At 38.6% G+C, this 24959-nt stretch overlaps 1 protein-coding gene and 1 long non-coding RNA gene across 3 annotated transcripts in view; one reads left to right on the top strand and one right to left on the bottom strand.

Moving 5' to 3' along the window:
• Positions 1-24959, top strand: part of LOC126162743 (transcription factor E2F6-like) — a 110080-nt gene that overhangs the window by 17734 nt on the left and 67387 nt on the right. The window lies entirely within an intron of this gene.
• Positions 1-24959, bottom strand: part of LOC126162746 (uncharacterized) — a 106676-nt gene that overhangs the window by 76882 nt on the left and 4835 nt on the right. For both annotated transcript variants that reach the window (XR_007535109.1, XR_007535108.1), the window contains exon 2: positions 2948-3130. This is a non-coding gene — a long non-coding RNA (uncharacterized LOC126162746). The remainder of the gene's footprint in view (positions 1-2947; positions 3131-24959) is intronic.

Below are 24959 nucleotides of genomic sequence, written 5' to 3'. Positions count from 1 at the left end.
CAGCATGTATGTAAACAGTTATTTTGAGAAGAGTGGAACATTGGAAATTGTGGTTCAGCAGGTAGTACAGCACAGATTTACTATACATATTTTGACAAGTAACATCATCCACACAAATTAACGACTGAAAAGGTAATAAAAGAAGTACCCTCGTCCACAATGAACTATTTGTACAGAAAATGCCACACAGTATAAAGAAAAAGAAATGTGATCTTTTTGATGACTAATTGATTAAAATTCATCTAGATGACTGTAATAACAAACATACGTTATTACTGACATGTTGACTGTGCCTACTCACCATCATTCATTTCCTTGAAATTTAAGGTATGTGCAGGGTTTGGTTAGAAATGAAAGTGACAGGGAAATTCAGGTGACATTTAGAGAAAACAAGATTTTTGGAGCAGGTCAGGAAAGATGAGCCATTTATGTTAGCTAGTCTCCAGGTAGTGTTTGGTACAGGGGACGGAATTTAAAATTGGAATCGAAGGGTAGTGTGATTGAATCCCCATGTGGAAAGTTTTTATTTCACTTACACTGCAAATAAACAAAAATAATGCTCAATATATTGTATTTACTTTTATTTTCACAAGAGGCATGAAAAGAAAGGGCAAAGGAAAATTTAGGACTGAAATAAATTCCCAATAAAGGATTGTACTTACGGCATTAACAAGGTCCTGCAGACATCTTTCCAGGAAGTAATTGTAATTAAAGTGTACATGGCATCTTATTCCATTAGTTTTATTCTGTACTTGACTAGCTCTCGAGAGCTGCGCATGAACAGTAGGTTTCCAACGCAAGTAAAATCGGCCCATTGACTGTTGGGGACAATGTTAGCACTTGTGAATCATCACCTGTAAAATAAATACTTGTGTACGCCCTTGCAATCCCTTCCTGGAAATTTGTTTACAATCCCAAATTTTCCTTTGCCTTTCCTTTTTGGCCCTTTTATGAAATAAATGCAATATATTGGGTGTTATTTTGGTTTCTTTGCAGTGTAAGTGATGTAAAAATTGGAAATACGAAAAAGTTTCCAAATAGGTACTCAACTATGACCCCTGCTGTGCCAAGTGCTGCCTGGACAGCTGGCTAACATAAATGACTCATGCCTAGCTCAACCCATGCCAAAAACACTATTTTTTCTAAACATTTGGCCATCTGGAGCTCACTGTTCTGTCACTTTCATTTCTAGCCAAACCCTGCATGTACCATAAATTGTAACAAAATTGGTGATGACATCAGGTGTTGTCCCCATCTAAGTTAAATTCAACAAGGGGCTCTCGTAGTTTGTTTCCCAATAGGGCTATTTCAAAATTTGGAAACATATCTCGCTCTCCCCCCATTTATTATGTCTATGTACAGTTTTTTCCATGGGGTACTAAAAATTTTGCTCTATTTGAACTTTAGGCGCCATGAATGCCATAAATGTGTGGAAGTGTGTCAGTGCATACCACAGCATACACTTTTGTATTACATAAAAAATTAGCAATTTAGTCTTATTAATGTGTCTTGCTCAATAAGAAAAGTCTGTTACTTTTCATAATACTCTCTATGAGCACTTACAAAATTTTCCATCCTTTGAAACCACTTTGAAAATGTCTATCCACACATCTTTAGGGATGAAATTACAATGAAATTCAGACCATTAGCTGCTTACAGGCATTGATAAATATCAACGGGGACAGTTGAAAATGTGTGCCCTGACCGGGACTGGAACCCGGGATCTCCTGCTTGCATGGCAGACACACTATCCGATTGAGCCACCGACGACACAGTGGATAGTGCGACTGCAGAGACTTATCTCTGGCACGCTCCCCATTGAGACCCACACTTCCAGCTTAATGTCCACACACTATATTTGTAGTGCCCCTGCCCACCATACTCATTCCTCGCAGCTGTCAATCTACTGATTCCCGTAAGAGTTTTAGCAATGTGAGTGCATCCACACTGAAGAAGATCACTGGCTAATAAGCCTTGTCTATATGAAGATGGTATCTGTTCTTTCGGACATGTCCTGGTCGGGGCACGTATTTTCAACTGTCCTCATTGATATTTATCAATGCCTGTAAGCAGCTATTGGTCAGAATTTCATTGTAATTTCATTCTTCAAGAGCTGCAAGATCACCAATGGTATCTGTTCTTTCAGACATGCCCGAAAGATCAGATATCATCTTCATATACATCTTTAGGGAAGTCACTTGAAAGCAATGTTCCATGCTACAATAGCCTCTTCATCAGATGAAAAATGTTGCCCATATATTTTCTCCATCATCACTGGAAACAGGAACCAGTCACATGGACCTAATCCAGTGAACAGGTTGGGTGCAGTAACACTTGCATGTTTTCCTTCTCCAAGAAGTCCACTATTAAGACAGCCGTGTGTGCTGAGGTATTGGCTTGACACAGAAGGTGCCCAAATCTTCAACTTTGGGTGCTGTGACCTCCATGTGATGATGACTTTTGACAAACATTGTCACGTACCACTCAGTATTGGCTGTACAATGTGTGTCCAAGGTCGCTGAGGTGAGATGACCCAGCCTGGTGAAGAAAGTGGTCACCATCTTCCTTCCAGAGCTCTTACATCTCCAAAATTTTGTGGGTGGTTCGTCACCTGGGACAGCACTACATTGAAGACTGCCTCTTCATTTCAGAATTATAATGGCACACATTATGCCACTTGTCGAATTTTTGAAGCATAAAAAGAGAAAAATCCATTCTTTGTGTTTTTCAGGCTTCTGTCAGTGAATGTGGCGCCCAAAAGGAACATCTCTTAGGCATATATTACTGCACTGCAGCTTATCCAATATTTAGGGCCCCTTCAATGTTTTCTTGGGTCACTGTCAATGATGCTGTGCAACTGGAACAAGCTTTATCTTTAAGAGACTTCCACCCCTCAAAAATTCATGTAACCAATTTCCAACAGTGGCCCTAGGAGGAGAAAACTCACCAAAAACATGCACCAGAGAAGAGCAGCATTTTTCTGCACTTAACTTTCTTTGGCAGCCACATATCATTGCATGACAGATCCCTCGCCCTCTTCCACTGTGTTTGACTTAGCACTGCCCATGTCTTCAATCGCCGTTCACAGCATTGTTTGAAATCCAGTGGTGGGTGAACTTCCGTACATAGACTAAAAAAAAAAAAAAAAAAAAAAACAATACTTTTTCAAACTGAGTTAATCCCATTGTTGTCACACTTCTGGTTTAAGAGCTGCTAAAAACTTCCGGCACTGCTGTCACGTTACATTCTTAAATCTTTTGAATACGAAAACAATGAACATTGATATGCTGTAATCACTTTGTCAGGCAGAATTAATCAAGTGATATTTGCAGATTACAAAATGAGGCAGGTAGACAGGCCACATGAACGATATCCAGAATGAGTAAATGTATTGATGCAATTTTTGCTACAGTATAGTGCCTTATGTATTGAAGTGATTTCTAACATTCATAATAGTGGCATCACGAACCCCTGTCCCATCAGGAGAAAAAGTCCCATACACATCTGCCGTTCTTTACCAAATGTAAGCAAACTCTTAACTCTGGTATAGTTTGTGTGATTGAAATCCATATGGCTGTGCTTTGCTTCGGTAATGTGATGAGACAATTTGCTAGTTACATTTCACAGTGTCTACAACAGTTGAAAACAACGATATGATTTTCCTTCATGGTAAATGATAGCAAAGTGTCAGCACACGCACGCATGCCCCCCCCCCCCCCCCCCACACACACACACACACACTCACTTGGGGCGGGGTGTATTAAAAAACAAAAAACCCAACAACAACAGACCAACAAGGAAACACTGACTGAAGACACAAAATGCCAAATTACATGGGCCTGTACTGTGATATGTCCAAATCAAAGTCAATGTGCAGTACTGTGTAGAATCATTTTATAGTGTATATCAAAATAATAATAATAACACAAACCATAGCCGAGTTGTGTGTTTGCTTATATATGTTCCAGTAGGGCAGACATTTGTGGGGCCTCTTCTCCTGATGGACAGAGTACGGTTTGCAGTGCTGTTACATTGTTACTATATGGGGGAGGGGGGGGGGTGCAAAAACTGCATTTCACTATTTTTACACAGTTTCCATATATTTGGGGTGGACTGTCTTACCTGTGCCACCCTGTAACTGCACAATTTTACATTAAAAATGAGACTCATTACAAATTTCATTTTTGTCAACAAATGTGGAATGAAAAACAGAAACAAGAAATTATCTTTACACATAAAAATGGTAATAGTGTAACTCATGTAATGAAAACTCCACAGTTACTAAAATAGATACCAACTCAAAAGTTAGTACTCACAATAAAACAGTTAAGACAACACTATGCATACAACACAGCAATTAATGGCATTTGCAGATGATGGCAAATACTACCTGAACAAAATGTTGAGTTCTACTGAATGATGTCTCTGGACTTAAGGGTCAAAGTAAGTAGAAAGAAACCCTGATATTCATGAAGACTTCTTACACAATAGCTCATCTCCTTTGTCTCTTAGTGGCGCATGGGACAAATGAGAACATCGAGAAGCATGACATTCACAATCATCTGATTAAAAGAGCATTACAATTTTTTTTTCTTCTTTCCTTTTTTTCTCTGCTAAGTTTAATTTCTGTTACCAATAGAAGCATTACTACAGCCACAGATCAAAGCCAGCTACATTACTTGGCTCTATCCTTGTGTACATAACCGTAGCAGCGTAACTGAAAAGAAGAAGAAGAAGAAGATCTGGGTTGGTGGGAATAAACAAAATAATGGAACCAAGTTAACACTTCGAGAGAGGGAGAGAGAGAGAGAACCTGTAACAGATCTTGAAATTCTCTTTACAAAGTAAAAAGTGATTCTCTTCAGCGTTCAGTAAAACGGATTACTATCATACCGATGGAAATAGTTAATGGAGAGAATGGCTTTCTTAGAATGATCTTCCAAAGCATTCTTGCAATCATACTTTGATTTTTCCACTACACATAAACATTTTCCACAGAAAAGTTACATAGAGGGCTCACTACAACAACAAACACTTGTTGATTCTACAAGCCTTTTAGCCTTTCTCCCTCAAATGGTGATATTATAGTAGATATTGTTTAACAGGTAAACAACATATCAATAATGGGATTGGAGTCACATAAGCTTATTAGTTTGAAACAATTGCTGTGAATGGTAGGATATCCAAGGTCAAAGCAAAGCAAGATTGCTTTTCTTATAAAAAAAAATCACAGCTGAACTCAAGGAGAAAATAACCTACAAAAACGAAAGTACTGTTCCTTATTTGCCCAAAATCTCTTTGAAGTAAAATATAAGCATTAGCTGCTACGTCACAAGTATGACTTCAAATCACACCTGAAACATACATTACAAAAGACGCTTCCCACAACAGCCATACACAAACTCTTCATAAATGTGTTGCATGGCCAAGATAAGGTTCTCAATAATAGTGAATGACAAAGTTAGCAGTATGCAATGACAACAATCAAAAATTCTGCTGTGGAAAACAAACAGTAGGCCTACCTTCAACAATAGAAAATCCAAGATGGAATGTAACAATGTTGAAAAGGATAATTGCTACTCACCATATATTGGAGATGTTGAGTTGCAGATATGCACAACAAAAAGACTGTCAGAAAATGAGCTTTTGGCCAACAAAGTCTTCATGGGCGATAGAACACACACGCATGCACCCGTGCACACGTCCAAGCAGCGTGCGCTCTTGATTTGTGTTTTCTATCTCCAAATAAGGCCTTGTTAGCCAAAAGCTCACTTTCTGACAGTCTTGTTATTGAGTCTAACTGCTACTAAGCATCTCTGCTATATGGTGAGTGGCAACTACCCTTTTCAATATTGTTACAACAGTACCATCGCCACACATGTAATCTGAAACCACATTTAATTTGAATCCCACTCTCAAACTAGTGCTGCTTCTTTTTGGCACTGGCCCTCCAACTGTACTGGACCAACTGCCAGCTACTTTGTCTTAATTTATACTAATGCTTTTTTATTTCACTCAAGTTTTCTTTCATTTTAACTCGCTTATTTGACCCTTCGATTAACAGTATTCTGGAACGTATCTCTAAAAGTCCACTGCCATTTCACTCACTCTCTCTACCTCATACCTCTTCCGATTTCCAGCTCCTGTGCATCCTCTCTCTTATTCTCTATCTTCCCCTTTCTGTTGATAAATTATTATTTCAAGAATATGATTTTTTATTCGTTGGTGCAGTACAAACTGCACTGGATACACTAAAGTCTTCCAAGATGACCAACAGACCTGTTAAACACGGATTTTGATTATGCTTGGGTATGTGGCAGAGGGACCTCTCATGGGTACCTGGCTAGCACCCTTTCATGCGACTGCCCCCAGTTTCCGAGACGAGCGATGTTCAAATGTTATGCTTATCTCCTATACCGTCACATAAGCAATATTTCGGCAAAGCGAGCATAGCACATGGCTACCATTATGGGTACAAATCATGATCCTGAATTTTTTTCTTTGGTTTTTATCCTGTCAAGGAAATATTTCATAAAAGTACATTCTTTAATTCTGCACCAATTTAGCTCACCTGATTGCGTAAGAATCATAAAATATGCAGGGGTCACCTCAAAGTTGATGGAAGACAGAATAATCTTTTTGAATTGAATCAAAATATTTTTTTTTTTTCAATACTTCTGAAATATCTGTTTGCTTGCAAGGCAGTAGCTTTCATTAAATGTGTATTGCACTCTACAACTTCGTGTTTCAGTTCCTTCTATGGTAGATAACATTGAGAATTCTGTTTTAGCCCAGCAAGCGATAGTGAGTAAGGTGAATATGTAATCTGTTCTGCAACAAAATGGAATATGCATTTGAAGAAAGTTTCTTCTAACGCTCGATACATCAATGAAACTACTATAGAGAAAATTTTGATCGACATATACTAATTTAATGATATTCTGTACAATGACATTGTACAAAAGAATAAATAAATACATGGGCAGGATTTGAACCCGCACTATGCTCTCTCGGATGAAATGTGCCTAACACTACAAGTGTAAGCTGAATGGTCACAATTTCAATACTGATTTTCTCCGAACCAGGGGCTGTTGCAGGAAAAGCTGCTGGTACTCAGGACAGGTCCTTCCTCATCAAACATGTCAATGGTCCCATTGCTTAGACTCTTGGGGAAAAACTGGTGGTAAATTGCTTTGCCTGATCTGTGTACATTTTACACACCAGCTCAATTCTTTGTTTTCTACACAACATATTATCCTCACAACACACTTCCATAAAACAAACATTTTTTACATCTACGACGATTATGATGCCATAACAACATTAGTGAATGAATCTAGGAAAAGTAAGTCAACTTTTGAGAGTTTCATCTCCAAAATCTGACATTCATATCATGTAAAGCTACACATCTAAGATTTTTAAGAACTGTAGTGCAATTTTTCAGCTAAAGTTATAGATATAAAACCCAAAAAATTTAAAATATCGTTTCATCTATTGATTTAACGTCATACACTATTTCTAATGTTGTGGTCAGGCCATGTGCAGCAGTGAATTTGCATGCACTGAGTTTTATCAAAATTCCATGACAGTCCAGCAGCAGAAAGCCAATTATTAATTTTCAAGGAAATATATTATTTACAGTTTCATATCTCCTTTACAGTACTTGCATCATCAATGTAGTGGTCTATTTCTCCTTCTTGGATATACGGACTGAAAAATAACAGTTTCGTAAAGAGAAACTTCTGAAATCCACAGCGAGACTGACTAAATTTTATCTTAAGATGTGTTATAGTTCTTGCATAACTTTTTCCCCCAATACCTTCAAGGAGGAGGTAAGTAGCAAGACTGGTCAGTAATTATCAATATCTCTCTTACTTTCTTGAATATTGTTTTGGCACTAATAATTTTTCAGTATGGATATCATATGCAACATCATTATCATATGATGATGTTGCATATGTGAAGAACAGGTTTTTTGTAGTTTACATGAGACACTGTCAACTCTAAGAGTTTTTGGTAATGAGGAAATTAATCATACACATAATTTCTTTGGCAGAGCATAGAGTAACTTTAATTTGCCAGAATGTCTGAGGCATTACTTTTGGCATATATCCTATTACTTTAGCTCTTGAACAGTCCATGCCAATGTTCTGATCTATTTCAAGGAAGAGATCATTAATCACACCAATGTTAGCACTGAATAGGGGATCATGGAGGAACTGTATAAGGGGGGCTATGCTCCAGACTGAACGCTGAAAGGCATAATCAGTCTTAAATGATGATGATGATGATGATGATGATCATTAATCATATTGGTTACGTGACTGATGTCATTTATAATTTGTTATTAAAGAAAACAGCCAAAGTCCTCGCATTTCTTAACTGATTTCTCAGTTTCTATTATAACTGTTGGTCATATACACTTAATTTTACCATCTGAATGACTGATTTCAGACATTATACACAGAGATTGCTGACGTGGCTATAAATCAAATAAGGCCATGATCCAAAGCATAATTCTCTACCTAATGTTTTGTCATCTTCTGCTGGAGACTTCATCAGAGGCTTTAAAGATTCAGAAAGCTGTTAGAGACTCAAATGAGTGCTGCAAGCTGAACTGTTTAATGTAGCCATGCAATGGTCAGTTCGTGACATCAACAGACTGCCACCTAAGATTGCAAAGTTGTGCTGATGTGTGGTATGGAGTTACCTTTATAAAGATAACTGCTTGAGCCTTCAGCTGTACGTATGGAGCTATATTTCTCAACCAGCTTCACTTAATATAAGCATTAGGCCTACCACTGAAGAAGAAGTTGCACAGTGCAAAATCAAAACAGCTAGGTCAATATAAATATATGTCATGATGATATGCCTACAAACAATAAAACTGACTTCAGTGCAATCCATATATGTAGTGGCAATGAAACTATTTGTATGAATCACAATGAAATCAGTTTTATTGTTTGTATGCACTTCATCAAGACATTTATTTATACAGGATGTTCAGAAATTCCCATTACAAACTTCTAGGACCTGTAGAGTGGAGTGAATACATAATATTTTTAATAATGTCCAGAAACATCATCCAATGATACTACAGACCGTGAGTAGGCATCGGCACCTGTCAATGTATGTATGTACAAAATAATGATGTTACAAACTTTCAAGAATAATGGAGGTGGTTAAGTGTTTCAATTTGGGTAAGGGTGCCTGGTTCGGAAACGAATGAATTGAAAGTTACAAGCGAAAATCATCCTGATAACTCTGACAGTGGAATATGTACCGGTACTGTTTTTGCTAAGAATGTAGGCTAAGTAACTTTCAGATGTGGTAGTATGGACCAAAACAAGAAGAAGAAAAAAAAATGTTTACCTCACATTTTTTCTTGTTTTGGTACATACTATCACCTCTGAAAGTGGTGTACTCTATATTTTTAGCAACAAATATTACCGGTACATATATTCCACTGTCGTATTAGAATGATTTTCGATTCATTTCACTTCTAAAGCAAGGACCATTACCTCAAACTGATATATTTATCTGTCTTCACCATCCTAGAAAGTTTGTAATATCATCATGGAATGCCCAGTTGCATTTTCAGGAGATGGCATTTATAAGGTCGTTGGATGATGCTTCTGGACATGGGTTCCTATTCAAAATATTATGTACTCACTCCCCACTACAAATACTAAAAGTTTGTAATGGCAATTTCTGAACACCTTGTATAGAACATAAGATCACACGCTATTTGATGTTAATGTTATTTTGAATTTTCACTACACAGCTTTTTGTCCAATGATGATTGTTGTAATAAGTGAAACCTGTTGAGAAAGTTGCGCACGAACAGCTGAAGGCTCAAAATGTCATTATTTCAGAGTATGCCAAGGAGCTTGTAGTGAGGAAGTGTTGGTGCCATTTGTTTTATTTAACATAAGGGCCCACAACTCGTCTAATTTCAGCCCTTCTTCTTCTTCTGTCAAAATTTTGTGCTTTTGAATTTCTGTGTCCGCTCTGTACATCCTAGCATAGCAATTATTAGAGCTTGCTAAATCTGCAGTGTCAGAGAAACAAATTTGTTGGTTCCCTGGTCCTAGTGTGTGATCTGTTACTACTGATTTATCCATATTGCCCTGGGGACAAGATAAGATGACAGCTTTCTGTGATTTAAATACTGATAAAGACATTCTAATTTTTTGCTAGATAAAGGCAATGCTACAGTGGTAATGAAGAAAGAAGACCACAGTAAAATTTGGGCTTGGTTAGAACCAGGAAGATACAGAGAAGTTAGGGAAGATCCAACAACTTCTGTTCTCAGAATAAAAAATAAACTACTAAAGGCAGCTTCGATTTCTCCTACTGATAAGAAAGCTCTCATCAAATCAGAAGCATGGCTACCAAGACTGTTGTATGGTTTACCAAACGTTCACAAGTGGGGAATTTCATTGAGACTGACCGTTAGTACTATTGGTTGTCTGACATATGGGATCGCAAAACACTTAGCAACTCTCCTACAGCCCTTTTATAGGATAACTGAGACACATATTAGCTACATCCTGAAAGGGGTGGACTTTAATAAGGGGGGAAAAAAAACCTCAGAAAAAGTTTTTCTTCTGTTTGTAAAAACTATCACAGATCCCATCAACAGAAAAAACAAGTACTCAGAAAATAAAGTATTTGTACAGTATTTAAACTAAGAAGAAAGGTGCATGACTATTTGAACACTACAATGGACCTACACCTGCCGTTTGCCACATCCAGTGTATATAAAACCCATGCACTTGCTATGAAATGTACATAGAAACTAGAAAAAGAAGCCATAACACCTGCCTCAAGAAACACAGGCAATTACCACCTGGGCAAGATGGTTAATTCGACAGTAGCGACCATGTACTAGGACCAGGAAACCAGCATATTTGTTTCTCTGAGACTGTGGTTTTAGCAAGATCTAATAATTACTAAGTTAGAATGTACAGAGAAGCCATACAAATTCAGAAGCACAGAAACAATTTCAACACAAAGGAGGATTGAAATTAGACCAGTTGTGGACCTTAGTGCTAAATAAAACAAAGAGTACAAACTCATCTTCATCTATACTCTGCAAACCACCTTTAGGTGTTTGGCAGAGGGTGCATCCCACCGTGTTATTTGGGTTTCTTCTTGTTCCATACAAGCATGGAGTGTGGGAAGAATGATTGATTGAATGCTCCTATGTGTGCAGTAATTATTCTAATCTTATCTTCAAGATCACAGTTCAGTTCCTTCAGTATCTCTGTGACACTCTCTTTTGGATTATACAAATCTGTGACCATTTCTGCTGCCTTTCTCTGTACATATTCAAATCACTGTTAGTCCTATTTGGTAGGGTCCCACTTTAGTGAATTGTAAGCGCTCTCCTCTGCAGACTGATTGCACTCTCCAGTATTCTACCTATAAACCAAAGTCTAAAAACTGCTTTACCCCCAGCTCAACCTACATGATCATTCCATTTCATATCCCCACAGTGTTACACCCAGGTGTTTGTATGAGTTGGCCGATTCAGTGAGTCATTGCTATTATAGCCATAGGACACTATGTTTTTTCGTTTTGTAAAGTGCAGAATTTTACATTTAAATCAAATTGCCACTCTCTGCACCATGTTGAAATTTTATCAAGATCTGACTGAATATTTGTGCAGCTTCTTTCAGATAGCATTTCATTATAAACAACTGCATCATCTGCAAAAAGCCTGATTTTACTATTAATATTGTCTGCAAGGTCATTAATATATAACATAACAGCAGGTATCCCACGACACTTGCCTGAGGCATACCCGAAGTTACTTCTACATCTGACAATGACTGTCCAACCAATATAACCTCTGCATCCTCCCGAACAAAAAGTCCTCAATCCAGACACAAACTCCACTTGAAACCTCTTATGATCATACTTTTGACAATAAGCATAGGCTTGGTACTGAGTCAAATGCTTTTCTGAAATCAAGAAATACTGCATCTACCCGACTGCCTTGATCCAAAGCTTTCAGTATGTAACATGAGAAAAGTGCGAGTTGGGTTTCACCTACGTTTTCAGAATCCATGCTTATTAGCATTGTGGAGGTCATTCTGTTCAAGATACCTCATTATGTTCAAGCTTAGAATACATTCTAAGATTCTGCAACAAATCGATGTCAAGGATATTGGACAGTGTTTTGTGGATCACTTCTATTAACCTTCTTGTAGATGGGTGCGACCTGTGCTTTTTTCCAAGAACTGAGCATGGCTTCCCCCCCCCCCCCCCCTTTCGAAGGATCTACAATAGATTATAGTTAAAGAGGGGCTAACTCAGCCTCAAGTTCAGTGTGGGATTCCATCAGGGCCTGGACCTTTCTTCAATTTTAACGATTTCAGCTGTTTCTCAACACCAATGACACTAATACTTATTTCATTCAACTTTTCAGTGGCATGAGGTTTAAATTGGTGCAATTCTACTGGGTTTTCCTTTGTAAAGAAACATTTGAAAATGGGAGTTAAGGATTTCAGGTTTTGTTACCCTCAATTTCAGTTCCTGTCCCATTCACTATGGACTGCACATTAATTTTGGTGCCTTTACATACGAGCAGAAAGCTCACTTGACAATAATCTGCTACAGTAGTCACTGAAACAATCACACATGGCTCTGTTGACAGCCAAACACATTTCATTCAGCACCTCTCTCTCCATAGTCCTAAGCTTTGTTTTAAATCTCTTATGTAGTAATCCCTGTTTCTTTCAAAGTTTCTTTACAGTGACTGTATACCATGGCGGAACCCTCCCATTATGAACTGTTCTTCTGAGTACATATTTACCCAATGCATGGTCAACTATTCTTTTAAACTTGAGCCACAGTTCCTCTACATGCTCTTGCCCTGTACTGAAAGTTTCAAGTTCCTGACTAAGATGTGATTTTTTATCTAGTTTACTGAACACATGTACCTTTCTGCTTGTTTCAGTTGTCCTTTGTACTTTCGTAATCATTGTTGCCACAATTGCATCATGGTCACTGATACCAGTTTCAATGTGGATATCCTAAAAGAGGTCAGGTCTATTTGTTGCCATTAGTTCCAGTGTATTTCCTCCACGAGTCAGACTATTTGGAAACTATTTACTGTGAGAATTACTGCACCAGATTGTCAAGCATATATTACTAATGACATATTAATCCCTTAAACCTACATTCCTGCAAAAACTATATACTCCTCATGATGGGTACACACAAATTCATGGACAAGAGAAGAAATTCCATGTACATCAAGATGTTAGAAGACGGATCTTATCAATTCAAGAGACCTAGCTGTCATCAAGAACTGATATGCTGTCAGGAAAGTAAAACTTATGTACAACAAAAACAGTTTGATAATACACATTCTGAGACATCAAGGGATCACCAGTTTAGTATGAGAGAGAGAGAGAGAGAGAGAGAGAGAGAGAGAGAGAGAGAGAGAGAGGGGGGGGGGGGGGGTTGTAGAGGGAGACAAAGAGAAGAATACAGTAAGCAGATTTAGAAAGATGTAAGTTGCAATAGTTATTCAGAGATGAAGAGGCTCACACAGGATAGAGTAGCATGGAGAGCCACACCAAACCAGCCTTAGGACTGAAGACCACAACAATAAAGTAGATGAAGATGAAATATCCCTTAGCATAAAACAGCTTTTGTAAAGTAAATGGTTGCATATCCATTATAGAAGACTACCATTTGAAGTTAATCTAAGCATCTTACTACCTAAAGTAAAGCAAACACCCTTTATTCACAAAACATAAGCAGATTATCTCATATTTTCTTGTTATTCATAGACAGCATAGCACAATGATTTTTTTTTTTTTTTAACTGCTGCTAATCTCTACCACCATATAAACACTTTTTCCACATCCTTGCTGGTTCCTCCTCCTGATGACACAAAGTGTAAATTACACATTTCTATTCTCATCTGTGTCTCTTGCAGTTAATTACAAACCATTTCTGTATGAGATGAGAATAGAAATGTGACATTTACACTTTGTATCATCAGGAAAAGAAACCAGCAAGGGTGTGGAAAAAGTGTTTATATGCTAGTAGAAAGTAGCAACAATTAAAAACAATGTCTCATTGGTTAGTCTGGTGTTTGAACTGAATACAGCTGACAGAAATACCAAATTCTGTATTAAAACTTTTACAGACGTTGATGCTACCATACCAGTGTGTGACTGACAGACTCCTAAATGAGATACACATCTGCACCCCTGGTACTTAAAAACAATTAACAAATATTCCGAGTGAAGCTTCATGCCCCAAATGAATTCTAGTTAGATTTTAAATTGAATAAGCTAAGTAATTAGGTCCTTTCCCAGATCATACCCATCAGGAATCTTAGTTGAATATATCCATACATCTATAAAGGGTGCAATTCATTGCTTTGCATAAAAAAGGCAAAAGAAAATAGGCAAAGGAATGCAGACCAACACTGCTCATCATATCTCTCTCTCTCTCTCTCTCTCTCTCTCTCCCCCCCCCCCCCCCTTCTTCTTCTTCTTCTTCTTCTTCTTCAACCACAAATAACATTCCTGCAGGAACACAAAGTTCTCTCAGATAATCAGGAGAGATTCCCGAAAAACCACTCATGCGAAACGCAGCTTTCTTCATTCATGTTATGTATCTTGCAAATAGTAGATTCAATCTTAGATTTCCAAAATTCATTCAAGACTGTAGCAGAGTATCTTTGCAGATATGTGATTGGCTCGGCAGCAGGGCAATCAGATTGCTCTCTGACAGTGCTGTTGTATACATGGAAGTACCTATGCTGGACAATCACAAGAAAATGCAGCGAAACTTTGACAAAATTTTTCCTTGGTATAATGGATGGGAGCTCTCTTTCAGTAGGAATCAGTGCAAGATAATACCTACAACAAAGAATCTGGTTGTATCTTGTTACTTGTTTAGTAGTGAACATCTCGAGCACGTGTTGTTGTTGTTGTTGTCGTCATCGTCGTCAGTACAGAGACCGATTTGATGCAGCTTTCCATGCTACTCTACTCCGTCCAAGCGTCTTCATCTTCGAATAACTACTGCAATCTCCATCCTTCTGGAACTGCTTAGTGTGTTCATCTCTTTGTCTCTCTCTACAATTTTTACCCTCCACCTTTCCATCCAATACTAAACTGGTGAACCCTTGATGCCTCTGAACATGTCCTATCAACCAATCCCCTCTTTTAGTCAGTTTGTGCTGCAAATTCCTCTTCTCCCCAATTCTATTCAGTGCATCCTCATTAGTTATGTAATCTTATCTTCAGCATTCTTCTGTAGCACTACATTTTGAAAGCTTCTATTCTCTTCTTGTCTAAACTATTTATCGCCAATGTTTTGCTTCCATTCGTGGCTACACTCCATACAAATACTTTCAGAAAAGACTTCCTGACACTTAAATCTATACTTTATGTTATCGATTTTAACAAATTTCTCTCCTTCAGAAACATTTTACATCCCTGCTACTTCGACCATCATCCGTTATTTTGCTCCCCAGATAGCAAGATTCATCCCCTACTTTAAGTGTCTCATTTCCTAATCAAATTCCCACAGCATCACCTGATTTAAAATGACTTGAGCACACAACATCTTATAAATATTTAGGGGTAATAATAAGAAGTGGGATGGCCAAGCAAAATCAGTGGTGGGGATGGAGAATCTATGACTTAGATTTACTGGATGGGATTCTACTCTACACCTACATATGCACACCACAAGCCACCATATGGTGCATGACAGAGGGCACCTATTTTCCTGTTACATTCCAAATGGACCAACAAAAAAAACTGCTGCCTATATGCCTCCACATGAGTACTACGAGGGTGGTTTGAAAAGTTCTTGGAATCACCACGAGAGGTCAGCACTAGCGCAACGTGTCAGCACTAGCGCAACATGTTGTTCACATGATATTCATTGGACTGTTGCCTGAAAACACATGCCATGTCAGTGTTCTTGGAAGAGAGCTCTGTGATGTATGGCTCTGTTGTTCCTGCGTAGTGATTTGCATATTCAGCTGTTGCCAAGTGGACAAATGAATTTAAATTTGGTCAGGAGAGCTTAGATGACGATCTGCGCAGTGGTCGGCCAAGATGTGTCACTACTCCAAAAATCATTGCAAAAGTGCACAAAATGGTCATGGAGGATTGCCAATTGCAAGTGCGTGAAATTGTTCATGCTTGCCAGATGTCATCTGAAAGGGTATATCACATTTTAACTGAAGAATTAGAAATGAAAAAATTTATCTGCAAGATGGGTGCCACGACTCTTGATGCTGGATCAAAAATGCATGCCGTCACCATGACAAAATTATATGAACTAAGGTATGAACTGTTGCCACACCCGCCTTATTCACCTGATATGACGCCACCAGACTTCCATCTCTTCCCAAGTTTCTTGGTGGACGAAGATTCACTTCAAATGAAGAACTGATAGCCGGAGTTGACAACTATTTTGCAGGCCTGGAGGAAACTCATTTTCGAGACTGGATCAAGGCAGTGGAACATCATTGGACCAAGTGCATTAATCTACAAGGAGACTACATTGAAAAATAAAAAAAGAGTTTCACTGATGTAAGTACTCTTTTTTTTAAGTCCTTTCCGAGAACTTTTTAAACCATTGTCTTATCTTCTCTTAACGGTCCTTATGTGAAATATACGTTTGCGGCTGTAGAATCGTTCTGCAGCCAAATGTAAACAGTGGTTCTCTAAATTTTCTCAGTAGTTTTTCGTTAAAAGAACGTCTTCTTCCTTCCAATGATTCCCATTTCAGTTCATGAAGCACCTTCATTATACTGCCAAGTTGATCAAACCCGCCGGTATAAGAAATCTAAGACCATAACTTCGAACTGCTTCAATGCCTGCCATCAACCCGTCCTGTTAGGAATCCAAAACAATCCAGCAAAACAGTCAGTGTTCTATATACGATCTCCTTTACAGTGAACCACGGTTTCTTAAATTTTTTCAATAAACCACGGTCAATCATTCACCTTCCCTACTACCAGTTTCATATCGCTTTACAAGGTTATCCCTACATATTTAATCATGAATGTGTCAAGCAGCACACCATCAATGCTGTGTTCAAACATTATAGGGTTGTTCTTCCTACTCATCTGTGTTAACTTACAATTTCCTGTATTTAAAGCAAATTCACTGTTATACTTCCCTGCGACATTTCTGACAATACCCATGTCTCTGAAGAACACTCTTTGTCCAGTACAACATACTGGGTTCTATCACTTAAGAATTCTTCAAGCTACTCAATATATGATACCTATTGTGGAGATCTACGAATATGGAATCTGCCTGTTGCCCTTCATTCATGGTTCACAGGGTACTGTTTGATGAAAATGGCAAGCCAAGTTTCACGAGTGCAATGCTTTCGAAATCTGTGTCGATTTGTGGATAGAAGCTTTTTCTGTCTCAAGGAATTCTAGAGCAGTATTTGTAGTTCATATCTACCCAGAGGACTACACTTCTGCCTTAGTGATGTAAGGGAGCCTTGAGAAAATGTGTAAAGTCAATTTTCCCTTTCTTTCTAATTCACAATTTGATTAATTCTTTCTGATTCACAATCTGATTAATTAAATTGCCATCAAATGTGTACATAATATCTTACACTACATGACCACAGAAGCATGAAAGCCAAGTGACTGCCAATGCCTCCACATTGTCCTTTTTACACCTTGCTCTTAGGACAACAAAGTGATACAACCTTGATCCAGGAATGAGGTAGTGTTGCTGGGTCAGCATTGGCCATGGGATGCAGGTTGCAGCATCAACATCTGTGCATAGGGCAGTGTATGGTAAGTGGCCTAATGTCAGATTACCATACACATGTGCCCTCAGTGAACATCGGTAAAGTTTCACTTTCAGCAGTTTAATTTTTGCAGAGAGAGAGAGAGAGAGAGAGAGAGAGAGAGAGAGAGAGAGAGAGTAATTTGTTTGACCACATAGTGCAGCTTTCGACAGTGTAGTTCTGAGTTTTTGGCAACTTTGAGACACAATATCTCTGGCAGTATTTTCTTGGAAGAAACAAAACTAAGCCATCTTGTACAACTTTTTGTACTTCTTAAGTGAAATAATAAAGGATTTCATGAGCAAGATTCATATGGATAATCTGAAGCAAAGTCGGTAGGAAGAAAATAGCTACTTGAAGTTTAGCCTTTTTATTTCTCCAAAAGTAATATCAGGATAAATCTGAAACTTTGCAAGTAATAACTTACCAACACAACCAATATACAATTTCAATCTCCTACCATTTTCCAATAGTTTACAAATTGAGGGCAAAGTTGACAATTTTGTAAAAACACCAAAAAATAGGTATTTTTGGCCACTTAATGCAAAATATGTTCTGTAAACTCTTTTAAACCATTTTCATTAGCTACCCCATATTCCAAACCATCTACAAAAAAAGCTAGACTTGATTTTGCAATGCAAACACAAAAGATCGATGGAGGCACAATGAAAATACGCTTATATTCCATTAGAACTCAAATCTGACAATTTTTGTTTTAGAATTGTCTACTGGTGTTTGAGGATAGTAAAATTAGAAGTCTTGTTGAATTGGAAGTGAGATCTGACTCATAAGACATCTAAAAACTGCAAAAATGTATTTAAATCCTCTCCGAAGCATTTGACTCTCGTGAATACTTTTTATAAAAAGGCATAAAATCCAATAAAAAAAGACAGTTTTATATTTATTGTTTTTCTAACAATCTGAGGTAATCTTATTTGAAAAATTTAATTTTTTTGGATTATGCCCTATCAAACGTTTTCCCTACACCATCAGCCCTATGTCTTGAACTGTGCATTAAGTAATACAAATGTTCATGATCAATACTAGAACACATTTGACACTCTACAAAATGTGTACCTTATGATTTATGTAAAATTAGGCTATTAAATAGCTATGTCTGCATTTCACTACTTTTAAACTAATATACTAATCTTAACTATTTAACTGACTTATTTCACATGGAAAATATCACAAGATACATATTTAATAGGAAATATGTCGAAATTACTTTAATAATTGGCTATACTTAGCTTACTTCATTCTTATGTAGCTTTGTTCAAACTATCTGCATTTTATTGTTGTGTCTGCAGTATAGTGAGTGGGTTCTCTTGGCTGAGTATAGTCCTTATGAGCTTCATATAGCCAAACAAGCTTTATAATCTGACCTTTGTTTGTAATTATACTCGTTTTGATTGTGACAATATTACGAGAAGGAAAGTTGCTACTCACCATGTAGCGGAGATGCTGAGTCGCTGATAAGCACAACCAAAAGACTCTCACACTTAAAGCTTTCGGCCGATGGCCTTTGTCAACAATAGATGCGCGTGCACGCCCACACCCTTCCCCCCCCCCCCCCCACACACACACACACACAAAACTGCAGTCTCAGGCAAGAAACCACACTGCGAGCAGCAGCACCAGCGAATGATGGGAGTGGAGACTGGGTGGGGTAAGCTCCATCCTTACACAACCTCTGCTCCCAATCCCTTACCTCATGGCTCATACCCCTGTAATAAAACTAGATGCAAGACCTTTCCCATACATCCCCCACTCCAGTCCTGTCACTAACCATCACCTATCCCATCAAAGGCAGGGCTACCTGTGAAACCAGTCATGTGGTTACAAGCTAAGTTGCAACCACTGTGCTGCATTCTATGAAGGCATGACAATCAACAAGTTGTCTGTCTGCATGAATGGCCACCTACAAACTGTGGCCAAGAAACAACTGGACCAACCTGTTGCTGAAAATGCTGCCAAACATGATATCCTTAATTTCAATGACTGCTTCACAGCCTGTGCCATACGGATCCTTCCCAACAACACCAGCTTTTCTGAATGGCGCAGGTAGGAACTTTCCCTGCAATACATCCTACGTTCCTGTAACCCTCCTGGCGACAACCTTCGTTAGTCATTGTACTCACCTATCCAGCCCCTTCCCTGCTCTCATCCCTGCACTACACAGCCGTCATTCCACCACCACACCCAATCTGTTTATTTTTATTTATTTATTATTTTTTAATTTATTTCTCTCCTTTCTCGCCCTCTAACTGCTCCCACTCCGTCTAACCTACAGCACTTCACTATCCACCATCCCCACCATATTATCCCTCTCCCTCCCCACCCCCCACTCCCATCAAGCACTGCTGCTGCTGCTCGCAGTGTGGTCTCAGTTGCCTGAGACTGCAGTTGTGTGTGAGTTGCGTTTGCATGATATATATATATAATCTGTGTGTGTGTGTGTGGGGGGGGGGGTGTTGATGAAGATGAAGGCCTTTAGCCAAAAGCTTTAAATGTGTAAGTCTTTTTGTTGTGCCTATCTGTGATTCATCATCTCCGCTATATGGAGACTAGCAACTTTACTTCTCATAATATTATTACTTTCCATCCTGGATTTTCCATTGTTTGTTTTGATTGTGAATTAGTTACATTTTTGTTGTTAGATGTTTTATTCTAGTGTTATACAAAGTGACTAATTTCATCCAATTGCAACCTGAACCAACTTTGGTGTTTTGCAAGTAATCCTCCTCTGATTCAGTACAAATGGACAGAGACCGGAGTAGCTATCTCCCTGTTAAACTGGGCAAGGAGGTAAAGCATGTAATTTTATATGCAAGAAAAGCTACTTTGACATTATTTATGGATTTTAATGACTGTCAACAAGAGTTACTAATCCAACAAACTGAATCAAAGCTGGATGATACAGCCCAAGTTTGTCTGCACCACAAAACTCCGTTGCTAACTCAACATGAGAGGCTCAAAAATACATAAATAAGTTAACTAAAAAATGTTGTAATCTCTTTGGCGAAAACAATCATAATGGAAAGACAGGAATTTGGATACCCGATACAGAAACAGGAGATAAGGTTTCTGCTCTGGTGAAGAAGCACCCTATTCGTAACATCATGTCAGTAAATTTGTCCAGCTTGCAAGACTGCAGTAAATAAGTGTCTGGAAGCAGTTTTCTCAGCCTTATTTCCAGTCTCATGAGACTTGGCACCAAATGAAGGGCTACACACTAACTTACCATTATCATCAATTGGTATTTCATCACTGAAACTGACAGTTTGCATCAGAGACAAGCCTCAGTGTGTGAAGCAGAAAACAAATTGCAAATTGGCAAACAAAACAAGCCAGTAAAAGTAAGTAATGTTTGAAACTGTGCTGACTATGCACATTTGCTGACAGAACCAAAGAGCAAGATGCAGGATTTATAAAGAACAAGATGCAGGATTTATAAAGAACAGATGCAAATTTTAACAACTTAACCTACAAGTTCAGCAGTCAATGAAACAGTAATATGTTTTGGAATGTCAGAAAGGCTGGTTAAGCATGCTCAAAAACTTAAGGCACAGGAACGTGTTCTAGCACTCTTTGCATATTTTCATTCAATAATGTCATATGTAATAATGTTCTGGGGTAATTCATCTAAGAAAGAAAGTCTCCATAGCTTAAAATGTGCTCCAAGAATAATTTATGGTGCTCACCCACAATCATCTCACAGACATCTGTTTAAGGACTATGCTTCACAGTATATTTATTCCCTCACGAAATTCCAATGCAGTTCAAGAGGAATATTGATGCACAGAACCACAACACTAAAAGAATTATTCCACATTATGGTCAGCTTTAGCACAAAAAAGGTGCAGAATGCTGCAACCCAATCTTCTGACCCCTTACCCAGTGGTATAAAATATCTGACAGACAGACAAGTAAAATTTGAAAACAAACTGAATAAGTTACTCCTTGACAAATCTTTCTATTCCATAAAGGATTTCTGTTGTTGTAATGCGTGAAAGGTGCTGTGTAGGAACTACTGTCTGTATGTTTAGAAACGTTGTGAGTGGTCAGCAGGGAGCTAAATTTACAAATTAATTTGTGAAGTGAATGTAAAATGACTAGTTCCAGAAAATTACAACTTTCATGCAAATGATCCATGGAACATGAAACTAACATGAAAATGGAAAAGGAACACAATTACCAGCAGAAGCCCCTAGCAGAGTGCCAAATGAGGTCTACATCTACATCTACATCCATACTCCGCAAGCCACCTGACGGTGTGTGGCGGAGGGTACCTTCAGTACCTCTATCGGTTCTCTCTTCTATTCCAGTCTCGTATTGTTCGTGGAAAGAAGGATTGTCGGTATGCCTCTGTGTGGGCTCTAATCTCTCTGATTTTATCCTCATGGTCTCTTCGCGAGATATACGTAGGAGGGAGCAATATACTGCTTGACTCTTCGGTGAAGGTATGTTCTCGAAACTTTGACAAAAGCCCGTACCGAGCTACTGAGCGTCTCTCCTGCAGAGTCTTCCACTGGAGTTTATCTATCATCTCCGTAACGCTTTCGCGATTACTAAATGATCCTGTAACGAAGCACGCTGCTCTCCGTTGGATCTTCTCTATGTCTTGTATCAACCCTATCTGGTACGGATCACACACTGCTGAGCAGTATTCAAGCAGTGGGCGAACAAGCGTACTGTAACCTACATCCTTTGTTTTCGGATTGCATTTCCTTAGGATTCTTCCAATGAATCTCAGTCTGGCATCTGCTTTACCGACAATCAACATTATATGATCATTCCATTTTAAATCACTCCTAATGCGTACTCCCAGATAATTTATGGTATTAACTGCTTCCAGTTGCTGACCTGCTAATTTGTAGCTAAATGATAAAGGATCTATCTTTCTGTGTATTCGCAGCACATTACACTTGTCTACATTGAGATTCAGTTGCCATTCCCTGCACCATGCGTCAATTCGCTGCAGATCCTCCTGCATTTCAGTACAATTTTCCATTGTTACAACCTCTCGATACACCACAGCATCATCTGCAAAAAGCCTCAGTGAACTTCCGATGTCATCCACCAGGTCATTTATGTATATTGTGAATAGCAACGGTCCTATGACACTCCCCTGCGGCACACCTGAAATTACTCTTACTTCGGAAGACTTCTCTCCATTGAGAATAACATGCTGCGTCCTGTTATCTAGGAACTCCTCAATCCAATCATATAATTGGTCTGATAGTCCATATGCTCTTACTTTGTTCATTAAACGACTGTGGGGAACTGTATCGAACGCCTTGCGGAAGTCAAGAAACACGGCATCTACCTGTGAACCCGTGTCTATGGCCCTCTGAGTCTCGTGGACGAATAGCGCGAGCTGGGTTTCACATGACCGTCTTTTTCGAAACCCATGCTGATTCCTACAGAGTAGATTTCTAGTCTCCAGAAAAGTCATTATACTCGAACACAATAAGTGTTCCAAAATTCTACAACTGATCGACGTTAGAGATATAGGTCTATAGTTCTGCACATCTGTTCGACGTCCCTTCTTGAAAACGGGGATGACCTGTGCCGTTTTCCAATCCTTTGGAACGCTACGCTCTTCTAGAGACCTATGGTACACCGCTGCAAGAAGGGGGGCAAGTTCCTTCGCGTACTCTGTGTAAAATCGAAGTGGTATCCCATCAGGTCCAGTGGCCTTTCCTCTTTTGAGCGATTTTAATTGTTTCTCTATCCCTCTGTCATCTATGTTGATATCTACCATTTTGTCATCTGTGCGACAATCTAGAGAAGGAACTACAGTGCAATCTTCCTCTGTGAAACAACTTTGGAAAAAGACATTTAGTATTTCGGCCTTTAGTCTGTCATCCTCTGTTTCAGTACCATTTTGGTCACAGAGTGTCTGGACATTTTGTTTTGATCCACCTACCGCTTTGACATAAGACCAAAATTTCTTAGGATTTTCTGCCAAGTCAGTACACAGAACTTTACTTTCGAATTCATTGAACGCCTCTCGCATAGCTCTCTTCACACTACATTTCGCTTCGCGTAATTTTTGTTTGTCTGCAAGGCTTTGGCTATGTTTATGTTTGCTGTGAAGTTCCCTTTGCTTCCGCAGCAGTTTTCTAACTCGGTTGTTGTACCACGGTGGCTCTTTTCCATCTCTTACGATCTTGCTTGGCACATACTCATCTAACGCATATTGTACGATGGTTTTGAACTTTGTCCACTGATCCTCAACACTATCAGTACTTGAGACAAAACTTTTGTGTTGAGCCAACAGGTACTCTGAAATCTGCTTTTTGTCACTTTTTCTAAACAGAAAAATCTTCCTACCCTTTTTAATATTCCTATTTACGGCTGAAATCATCGATGCCGTAACCGCTTTATGATCGCTGATTCCCTGTTCTGCGTTAACTTTTTCAAATAGTTCGGGTCTGTTTGTCACCAGAAGGTCTAATATGTTATCGCCACGAGTCGGTTCTCTGTTTAACTGCTCAAGGTAGTTTTCAGATAAAGCACTTAAAAAAATTTCACTGGATTCTTTGTCCCTGCCACCCGCTATGAACGTCTGAGTCTCCCAGTCTATATCCGGCAAATTAAACACAGTGAGGTCACAGTGAGTCGGAGGGGGGGGGGGGGGGGGATGTGTTCTGACTCGAGTTTATTTCCTACTTGTCAGAACTTGGGTACTTAGCAATTGTAAAACACAATAAAAGAGGTTAAATTTAATTTCAATATCAGCTATATGTGTGCATTTTCACTATGCCTCCAATTTCTTGCCTTTTCTTAGGGCCATATACCTTTTGTCACTTAACAGAGTGAAAAATGTTGTACAAAATGGCCTAATTTTGCTTTTCTAAAAAAAAGATTATTACCAGAGGTATTATATATCAAAGTTGCTGTAAACTCAAGTCACACAAAAGTAGTTGCTTTATAATGTCAAATGACTATCTTGTGCAAGTATATAATATGTGATCTTAAATCTTTAACAATGTTTGCTGGGAACATACATTTTCTCAAAGTTTCATCACAATTCTTTATCGTCACACAGGAACCACTAAATCACTGGATGCGAATGATCTCATTAGGCCTACTGTGAATACAGTCTCATGCTCTCAATTGATGAACTGTTCCCAAGTTAACTT

This window comes from Schistocerca cancellata, chromosome 2, assembly GCF_023864275.1.
Source record: "Schistocerca cancellata isolate TAMUIC-IGC-003103 chromosome 2, iqSchCanc2.1, whole genome shotgun sequence".
In the NCBI taxonomy this organism is placed as follows: Eukaryota; Metazoa; Arthropoda; class Insecta; order Orthoptera; family Acrididae; genus Schistocerca; species Schistocerca cancellata.
The sequence above is the reverse complement of the archived record's forward strand: the minus strand, read 5'-3'. Positions and strand labels throughout refer to the sequence as shown.